At 37.6% G+C, this 11,514-nt stretch overlaps 1 long non-coding RNA gene across 1 annotated transcript in view; it reads left to right on the forward strand.

Annotated features, from left to right (window-relative positions):
* The window catches only part of LOC145682749 (uncharacterized), a 1,030,881-nt gene extending 1,019,656 nt beyond the window's left edge, over positions 1 to 11,225 (forward strand). The window contains exon 10 of the long non-coding RNA XR_014130952.1: positions 11,185 to 11,225. This is a non-coding gene — a long non-coding RNA (uncharacterized LOC145682749). The remainder of the gene's footprint in view (positions 1 to 11,184) is intronic.
* The last annotated feature ends 289 nt before the right edge of the window (positions 11,226 to 11,514 follow it).

Raw genomic sequence — 11,514 nt, forward strand, 5'->3', positions numbered from 1 at the left:
CAGTTCGCGAGGAACTAGACCCATAGAACGAACTGATTCTGGTGACACCGCTCATTCAAGCAAACGACCTCGTGACAGATCTCGGTCTCGTGTGGCAACTAACATGGACTCGGCAATGGACACTGCTTCTGGCTCAGGCTCAAATTTTTATGCAGCAAAGGAACCAATCTTTTCTTTTTTGCTCACCGATTTTGACACAAATATACTCATCCCAAAATGGTATTCCTACAAATAAACAAGTATCTACCTAGAACCAGTATAGAGAATATTGTTAAAACTAGAAATGGCTTTATCATCCGCTCAAAAGACCCGAACTTTGGTATCACACTTCGGAACAAAGCGTCATACGAGATCTTTGGCAAAACGGCTAAATTAATCAAACAAGCTCATAGGAAGACAAAACAACCGCCTCCTCCACGAAAACCACCTATTTTTTCCGTTGTTATACGTGGAGTAATACCTGAAATCAGCGATGAAGAAGTTCTTGAAGAACTCAAACAAGAAGGCATTGAGGTGAACAAATGCATTCGAATTAAAAAAAACAATGGTCCTACTTACATGGTGCGTGTTTTGTCCCAAGATCAGACAGCGCTTGACTATTTGTAGCTCATGGAGCTCCTATCTATTAGAAACTCCATAGAGTCAAGCCGTCCAAGACCCCGGGGCCTTTGCCAATTCGGTGTGAGAAATGCCAAACTTATAACTCACACTTTACTCGCCAGTGCCCAAATCCATCTAAATGTGGCTATTGTGGTGAATCTCACGACACCAAAGCATGCAAAAATCAGCAGCAACAAGCACACTGCTCTACTTGCAATGAAAACCATCCAACATGCAGTTACCGCTGTAAGGGAAAACCTCAGGCACAACCACAACGTCCAGAACTGACAGTGCTAGTACAAAGTTTTGACAAAGCCACACCACCCTTACAATCTCTTGCTCAACCTCTCACTGTTGAAGATCTTCTTCGTTATATCACCATTGTGCTACAAAATGTTTTTACTTTTCAACGGGAGCACATTCTTCGTGTAGCCATATCAACAGCCAAATCTCTGTTCAATCTTAACTTTACTGCTACATATTCAGGATCTTTCGTTTACTTCCATATCGCACCTTTAGAGACAGAATGGTGGTAAACCAATAACCAATATGGCGGTATATATTATGGCTCTTGCTTTACTATTCGTTAACATCAGATCATTTCAACAACACAAAGTACTTCTAGAACCTCTTCTGTTAGAAGAAAAAATTGATATCGTAGATTTCAACGAAACAGCCTTAAAACCAGCGTCTTCTGCACGACTTTCTGGTTACCAACTTCAACTCTGCGACTACCACGATGTACGAGCACGCGCTCAAGGAGAGGTGTTGATTGGCTTTTCTCCCAAACGGCCTTATAGACAATACAATCCTACTGCATTTGCAAAACTGCCTGAATATCTCTTATTTTCTATATACTACCCTTCTTTTACTGTTAATGTAGCTACCATATATATACGGCCTGTTCACCCAATACCTTACACCATTTTCGATTATATAGCCCATAACTTTAAAAACATAATCATCATGGCTGACATAAATATCCATAGCAGAAGTGCAAGGGAGAAACAACGGTTCATGGACTTTGTTTCAACTAGACTACAACTTATCATTCATAATCTTCCTGGTCCTACTCGACCAGCCAGCCAAACAACCCCGGATGTACTGATTACGTCTCTCGCACTTATAAATGATTGCGAGTTGAAGGTTCTTGGTACGATTGGAAGCGATCACTGCCCAATCAAACTAACCATCAAGAAGACACAAAGTAATTTACAAAAGCTACAACCACAACTTGTCCGCCGTTATGATAAAGCTGATTGGCCTCAATTTCGGCACACTGTAAATAACCCTGTTTCCACTTCTCAACCACCAACTTCAGAAACCGAAATGTACAATGTTGTAAACCACATCACAGATGCTTTACATACTGGTGCTCAACAAGCTATTCCTGGGGAGAAAATTTATCCTTCTAAGCCAAAATTGCCTCGACAATATCTTTCTCTAATTCAGAAATCACGCCAACAATTTCGAGAATATAAACGAACCGGCAATCAAGAATGTCTCCGTCAACACAGACAATGGCAAAGCACTGTTACAAATTATCTCATAGCATATAAACGTCGCAACTGGATCAGCGGATATAAGAAACTAACCGATGAAGCCTCACCAAACCGATATTGGAAAACCTTTCATAGACTCACAGGTAAAAGCACTAAACTATAGTACCCTCTGTTGGACAATGATGTCCCTCTTTTTACCGACCAAAATAAGGCTAACGCATTCGCAACACAATTACAAATGGTCTTTACGCCTGCAGTGTCATATATTTCTCATAACTGCGCAGATTTGTCTACTCTCCCAGCTCTTCAACCATCACTCTCACACGTCATAGATAACGACCATCCTCTTACAGCACCAATCACTACTCAAGAACTTCAACGCGCACTTCGTCAGAAACGAAACACTGCACTAGGCATCGATCATGTTTCCTACCGGCTCCTAAAAGAAGCTACACTCACTTTACTTACACTACCTGTTTCTCCCTATAACTTCATTCCGCGCACCGACTTCTACCCAATGGATTGGAAGGTATAGAAAATTTGCATGTTTCTTAAGCCTCATAAACCAGCGCATGCTGTGTCTTCTTATCGCCCAATACAAGTGAAAACAGTGTTCAGTAAACTGTTTGAGAAAATACTTGTCCATCGGCTCCATTTGCATATTCAAGAACATAACTTACTGCCCATACACCATGCAGGTTTTCTAACAGGTTTTTCCATTAACGACCAGTTACTTCGGCTGTCTGCACTAATAACAAACCAATGTAACAAGGGCTTTCTATCTTGCCTTGAATTAATGGACCTTGAAAAGGCTTTCGATAAAGTGTGGCACTATGGGCTTATACAAAAAGTATAGAAACTAAACTCCCCTGTCTGCTACTTACGTTTCATATATTCATTTCTGACTAATTGAATATGATATGTGTACATAGGATCTGCCATCTCACATCCCATCTTTCCGTATTGTGGCGTTCCACAGGGCTCTGCCCTTAGCCCACCCTTATATATACTGTATGATTCTGATATACCTAAACCTATGCAAAACGTGTACTTATTTCAATATGCCGATGACACGGCTTTTCTAGCTCTTTGCAAAACTTTGCATCAGATTAGCATGAGATTACAATCCACTCTCTGTGAATTTATGCAATGGTGTAAAACTTGGAAACTTATTATAAAGGGTGATAAAACATAAGCGTTATTCTTTTTACCTCTGAAACGCCGCTCCAAGGTTCATCGCAACCCGCGAAACCTCAAAGTCACGCTTAATGAACATTCTCTGCAAACAACATCTACGGCAAAATATCTCGGGGTTGTATTCGGCACAAAACTCAACTGGAAGGCTCATCTTGAAAAAATATCACAAAAGCCTAATATCCGGCTCAACCTTCTACGTCGGCTAACTGGAACTACTTGGGGATTAAACGCCCCATTGCTACTAATTACATATAAGATGTTCCTTAGGCCTATCTTAACGTTTGGTCACATTGCTTGGTGCAATGCTCCAACAAAGTTCTACGACCGTTTATCGATATTGGAACGCCATGCCATCCGACTTGCATATCGTATAAAGTTGCCATATCCGAACTTCCTGACATATGAACATATCAACTTCCCTCACCTTATTCAACATATTGAATACTATCCCGCATACATGCGAAATACATACTATCCCGCATACCAGCCTCCCATCAATTACTTCTTGATACTTTACAGGCTGATGCAGAAACTGACGCACCATATAAATATTTACATTCAGCATTAAACATTCTTCTCACGTTTTATCTAAAAACCACACATCCTACAGCTGAAGGACACGACATCTTTAATATATATCATATACCCGATCATCTTCCTCATTTGTTTCCATTGTAGCACAAAGTCTGACTTCAATATTAACTTTGTTCTCCCCCTTGTTTCCTGCAGTCTCGGGTCGCTCCGAGACAGAAGAACTAACCTGCATTCGTATACCTAACACTGTGTTTGTGACTGTGGCGTGTATGCATTGCATTTTATTTTACATCATCTTCTTTATTTCTTAAAAGCACCACACTTTGTTTCTATACCAAAGTTTTTTTTTTCTGTTTATAACTGCACCATTTAGACGTTTGTTGCTTTCTTGTATGAACATTTCTCTTTATTCAGTTATCTAATATTTTGTTTGTTGTATTTTTTCAGCACTGTTTGTTTATAAAACTACTCTTAGACCATCCTCAATTATTTAATCCGTCAATGTCGTAAATACTGTGCCAAAGAGAGGGCGTAACCCTTTAATGGCTACGGTTAAGGAGACGTACTGCAAAAACATTTATTCTTTTGTACTGCAAATCCATGAACAAAGTACAACCTACCAATCCCTAACTCTATTACACTAATAAAAAAACTTGAGAGATAGTGATTAAGGCATTACCGCTCTCAATCTCTTCATGTGACCTTTTCGATTCGTAAATTTCTTATGTGATAGTTTGGGGCTAGCTAGTCGTTTGTCTTGAACCACGATCCAATTTTGGATATGCTCTGCCTAAATTACATGGTGTAATGTGAATATTGAAAAGTTACCTGCAAATGAAAATAGCTGCAAATAAATTCATCACATAACTTATTTATTGGTATTACACGATATTCTTAATTTTTATTTAATATTTACACATAACATACCGACGTTCCAAGACGTCAGATGTTATATTTTAAACCAAATAATTACTTATGTAGTGAAATAATTTTCTCTATCTACCTATCTACACACACACATACACACACACACACACACACATATATATATATATATATATATATATATATATATATATATATATATATATATATATATATATATATATGTGTGTGTGTGTGTGTGTGTGTGTGTGTAGATAGGTAGACAGAGAAAATTATTTCACTGCACTATATATATTGGTTGCGTTCCAACTGCCCTATATTTGTAAATTATATTTATTGTTGCCATCGGGATTTTCTGGCTGCAGTATGCGGTGGTCCAATCAAAACCCTTGTTATTCGCACTCAGTCATTATAAGACCTAAAAGCATACTATGTACATAAACAGTTTATGGTTGTGAACAGGCAGCGCCTGGTTCTTCTGCTTATCAAGATCAAAAAGTGGTAGAAAATAGAATTTCTAAAATATATAATACTCATACTGGTACTAATTGGACTGATACTGGTAAGAAATATATTCATTTGCATTTCGTGCATATTCCGTATTTAGCGCCACTCTGGCACAACGTATATTGTAGCTGTATAGGCTCTTGTAGGTCTATCGATGTATGGGACGAGGCCATGTTGCCAGCACTGGTTGTGATAAGACAATGCTGTGCTGCTTTTGTCTCCTTTCTTCTTCTTCTTCTTCTTCATCATCTTTGTTATTCTTTTTCCTCGTTTGCCATTTGCCTCTTTTGCCTCGTTAATAAATTAGTTTAACTATTGAAAAAAAGAGAAAATAAAACTTTACATGTAAGATTAAATGTAAATTAGTCGAGGACATAACTACTCACAGTGTTGATTACAGATTTCCTAGCGCGAGGAATTTAATTACAATAGATGTGTAAAAGCAGTACTGCGATATTACTGGTAATTAACATTGAAAAGTTAGGAGGTAATATTTATTACATAATTTTCCCGGGCGGGAGAAAGGATTGAAGAAACGATTGGTGAATATAGTACTGTCTAAATCCTGGAGAGCCTGGAGGAAATGCACTGGAAGGAACACAATCACGGGCAATCACTGACTGCCATTTCAATTATGTGTTTTATGATGTTATGTCATTGTCCCCATCATTCCCCTGCCCTCAAACCTGGCACGGATACATATATTCTATGCACAAGTTTTGTGCTAGTTTTCTGAGGAAACCCAGAGTTTTGTGCTCTCATCGTTTTCGAGTTAGTTAATTACTTAAATTTAGGAGCCCCTTTCAACAGCGAGGTTATAAGTTGTACTTACTTCTTAAAACTTATGTGTACTTTCAAAGTAAAAAATAAACACAAATAAAAATTATAAGAAAATCATAAATCCCTCAGAAAAGCTTAAGAACATGATGAAAAATTACAGAAATCTCTCTGTCGCCCTCCTATGTCTTGATGCTATTAAAAGCACTAACACTAAGATCTTTTAAAAAACTAAAAAAACTCTATATTGTCACCTACAATGTTGGTGGGGAATAGAGTAGTTTTTTCTTAACACATGAGTTTATATTAATTAAATTCAAAATTTCCGTTCCAATTTCTTCTTACACAATATCTAAAATATCACTTCTGAAAACTATTGATTCGACTTTAATGTTATATTCGTCACTTTTAAAATGGAACACTTCCCAACTCCTCGGGGATGACCATAGAACGGCATTTAAACTGTCATCATACATCTCAGCGACTGACTATGAATTCAACACGAATATCGATCTTGGAAATAATTTTTAAAATATCATCCCATCCCCAATCCATAAGGTGCTAGGGATTCGTTAGCTTCACGAGTATTTCTTTTCAGATTGTAAGTTATAAATATGTATCAAATTTAGTTGGAATTTACTTTAAAGTTAATAGAGGCGACTCTTGAGCCGGAAGTGCCAGAAATTTACCTTGTTCGGTATAAGATTGAACACTATAGAGCTAAGCCAATCCCAGATAGCTAATAACGGTTTTGCCAATCGATTAGGCGGTCTAAGAATGCCTATCATCTCTATTCATAACCTATAACTAAAACAAGAAATGGTAGGATTGTACATTTCATGTTTTTTAACATTATCAGTTAATCATAGCAGGAATATAATTATGTCAACAATCCAATCTCTCTGCTAACACCGGAATGGCATAAATCTACGATCAATTGCGATTTCATTATTAATTGAGAAAATATTGCGTGAGCGTCCTTAGTGTCTTCACCACAGTTTATTCAATAATAAACTACTGCTAGTTGGGGATTTTGCTCTCAGACAGCAAATTTGTTCGGTCTGAGGTTTTGCATCTCAAACCTTCAATCATATTTGCTCTGCCTACACTCTTGCACCTCAAATACCTGCAAGTATACTGACTTTCATTTCTAATATTTGTGTGCTTCCCTCCCAGGCCACCACGATTGTTCGGCCTATCTCCTTGCACTTTATAAATACGCAAGCATACCAATTTCACTTCAAATACCTGTCTCCAACATTTACGGTATCACAGGATATATATATATACATGTTAGTATAATAATTACTGTAACCACAGCCTCTTTTCTGTTCCAAACCCTTTTCTTCCTTTCTAGATCACAATCAAAAAGGCTGAAACATGTATCTAATTATTACGATTACGCAGTAAGATTTATAATAATATTGTACAGTTAGAACGTTCGTCCGATTGTCCATTACACCGCACGAAAACTCTTGTAAAATCCGAATTTAACTTCTGTTCTTTGCAGTTGACAGCTAGAGTAATTATCTCCAAAGACTTCGTTAATAGAGGTGGATAAAAAACCAGGACTGTTAGAAATAAACCATTTTTGCTTTCAACGATGATTACTGTAGTTCAAGAAGGTTGATAAATAGTAAGAAACGGTTTTCGGCAGTCGATTTTGCATCTCAAGAATACCTTTCTTCTCCATCCTTAATACTGTATTCAAACCGAAAGAGGTAGAAATACAATCTTGTGGTGTAATACAATCTTGTGTTACGTTTAAGTAATGTTTCCTAGTAACACATCATATTTTTCCAACTAACTGTAACGGTAACACGTTACAAATTTTATGTAATGTAACTAGTCTGAAAAACTTTCTTCGTTGCATTTCGATTTTTCTAAAACAAATATGTCTTTCCTGTAAATGATTTTTTTAAAGAATAGAATAATGGAACATGAACTACGTAGCCCTATGTCAGTGACCTATAGTCACCGACACAGAGAGAAACAGATAAGATCATTGTACCTCTTACTGTTTTTGGAAGATTAGGACGATCTCAGGGAAATCACGTGTACTGATTGCAAGCACCTGAAAGATTTAGTCATAGATTTAACAACTGCAAATCAACATTCAGTGTGTGAACTACTACTACAATTGTACCGGAAATCTATTTTACTTTGAATTGTGTTCTTTTTTTAAAGATGGAGAAGGAAACTATTTTACCGTTCTGACATTTGAATGAATACTTTTCCTTAAAACCTTAGGCTAATGGTGGATAGATAGGAAATTAGTTTAACAGAAAAATAATAAACAGCCACTTTTTCTGATGCATAGGAATAGACACGACTCGACTCGAATTCAAGTTGTTTCAACTAGAGTCTAAGATAATTTTCTTGAGTCGAGTTCAGAACCGATTAACAGTTTTTGACTTCGAGTTTTGACTCGAGTCGAGTTTGAAAATGGGTCGCTCGTTCAGCTGGTTTTAGCCTGATTTCACTGGTAAGTGAAAGTCATGAGAAATGAAAGCAATAATACTGAATACTTCTAGGGTTGCTCACGAGAGGGAACTGCCCGAATCTCGTCTTGTCCCGTTAACAAGACCCCAAGAGATTTTATAACGAACTTACATCGGTTCGACTCAACTGAGCGGTGGCTCAACCCACCATGCTTCGAGTGAACCATCGGCTCGAGCTGGCTTGGGTGGAATGAGAAATCTGCTCTGTTCAGCTCAACTGAGCCGAAGGTTCTAGCAGGCTTTGTTGGCTTAGCTGTTGGTTCGGATGATTTCTCGGCTCGGCTCGATCGTGAATGTGCTGCTTAAGTTGTCAATTCAAACCCTTGGCCGAGCAGTTTTGAACATATTTGGCTGGCACCATGTAACTTTCAACGTTCTCATCATTCAACAATAGTATGCCATCTTTGTGATATTCCATCTGCTTTGATATCTGATCTTCATATCAGAAATATATTTGTGAAATCTTTCTGATTGCTCTTCACTTTCCTCGTCAATTTTAACAAAACAAAGGTAGAGATGATACTGTAGAAAATGTATCTTGCTGTTTATGTTACACACAAGTGCGCGAAAATGGGACAACATATCTTCTACAATTGTTACATAAGTGTTTATTGTTTGCAGCAAAGTTACGTACAACATTTTTTGAAACTTATCCAGGCATTCTTTTAAAAGTTGATCAATTAATTTTCAAATGGTTCATCTACTAACCAATTTCTAATTTGTTGCCCTGTAAAATTGCCTTCCGAAAGTTTTGCTGCACTCAGTGATGGAAACGTTTAAACTATATATTGAACACACTGTCCATTCTTGTCCACAACTTGCACAAATTGCTTCATAATTCCTAGTTTCAAATGAAGTGGTGGAAGTAGCACTTTATTGCAATCAATTAGTGGAAAGTGCATTGTACTTTTCTTCCCTGCAAACAAACCTCAATACTGAGGCCCCCCTCTCACATTTCAGTGATTGTCTCTGGCCCAGCTATCCCATTTACATAAAAAGCATGGGTATTTAGTATATCCTGGCTGCATTCCTATTAGAAGACGTATGACTTTAAAGTCCCCGAAAACAGAAAATCTGTCTTCTCACTATTTTAATTTACAAAGTATAAATTTCAAGTTATTGTACGTTTCTTTCCATGTAACAGAGCATGCTACAGGAATTGATCCAAGTTTGTTTCCATTATGCAGAGGAACTTCTTTTAGGCCTGTTTTGGAAATATACATATATACATTCTGACATTTGAATGTGAATGTGAATGTGAATGTGAATATCCATTTGAATATATACATTCTGAGCACAGAAACAGTACCTGATTTTAAAGTGCCATATAATTAACATTTAATTGAATATTTAAATGAAATTTGGTACAGAGCTCAAAATATTTTCTGATCTATCTTTTCAGAATCCTAGTTCTGACCAGGTCAGCTAGAGGGCAGTATCATCAAAAATGGCGTTCACCCCACAGCAACGAAGCAGGTGCGTTTAGAATTTGTAAAAACAAGCAGCTTTGTGAGAGTGCTGAGTGATTTCAAACGAAAATTTAATGCTTATCCACCCACACACAAATCCATTGTGAAGTGGCATAGAAAGTTTATTCAGACGCGGTGCATTTGTGATCAAATAAAAGGACATTTAAGGCAACGTCCAGTCTCCGAGAAAACTGTGGAGCGCGTAAGAGCAGTCTCCGTACACAGCCCACAGAAATCTAAACGTGAAGCTAGCAGAGATTTGCAGATACCACAAACAACAGTAAGTGTATGCACCTCCACTACCAGCAACTCTGAACGATCTCCAAGAATGTATCAGTGATGTTGTCAACTCCATCATTCCGGATATGCTTTACAAGGTGTGGTAGGAGCTAGATTACCGCCTCGATATTCCCCGCGTTACAGGTGGCGCGCACATCGATTGTTTGTGATTTCCATTATTGCTACAAAAACTTTTGAGTTAATGTATCACTGTTCAAAATTTCAGCAAAATATTCCTTCGCATATTAAATTTACACTAATTTGAAACCTGGGACTGTGCTCTCCTTGTATATATATATACAAGGTGACCACATTCCCAGGTTCCTACGTGCTATATATAATTTTGTTGTGCTACGTGCGAACCATACACACTTGCTGCGTTCCTCTGAGTCTCGGCTGCCAAGGTTATCTGAATGAGTACGAATCAAATAGACCTATTGTTTGTTGTATGATTTTTTGGGTTCGTGTAGGGAATTACAGGAGACAAAGCACTTGCGATTGCCAGGATTGGACCGCCAAGCCAATCTAAATTGCATATCCCGCTGCAATGCGTTCTAACGAGTCATCTGGAGGTACCCTGTAGTTACGCCAACTTAGATGAACAAAACGTATATTATTCGTAGTTTATCGCTAAGTATACCAGAATCATGAGACTTTGGTTCTGGATCTGACCTAGACGAATTCTGGTTGAATAAAGCTCATTTCAAACTTTTGCAGTCAACAATATATATAACAAAATACCCCCCCCCCTCTGAGCAGGCATGTACAGATGGCGCTAACAAGAAAGAGGATCATACTCAAGATACTGCTTCACTTATTCACCACCACTTCTGAAAATATTTGTAAGCAGTGATATTCTCTGATCGCTCTATAATTATGTTGCTACATGTTTTTTTTTTAAGGAGCTTATATTTTTTTCTCTTTATGTTACAGGGTGTGTCTGCTGGCACGACATTTGGGGTAAGTACTTATAATCATTTACTTGCTTTTCTTGTTTAGCAGTGAAACTGTGATTGTTTTTTACTTCTATAGTCTCATACAGAGTCCCAACGAAAATCATCCACTGCATCGTTTATTGATGCGGACGGGCTATAAAGCAAGTCGTCAAATTTGGGATATTCTAGCACATTCTGAAACGTGTATTTGATACAGTTAATGAAATTTGTACCCACTCATCAATATCTCTTGTTTTGTTTCTATCCACTTTTTGAATACAGAGTGGCAAAGTGTAGCGTTCGTATGCCACTATAGGCAAATTCTTTT

Source organism: Thermobia domestica, chromosome 4, assembly GCF_964235325.1.
Source record: "Thermobia domestica chromosome 4, izTheDome1.hap1.1, whole genome shotgun sequence".
Lineage (NCBI taxonomy): Eukaryota > Metazoa > Arthropoda > Insecta > Zygentoma > Lepismatidae > Thermobia > Thermobia domestica.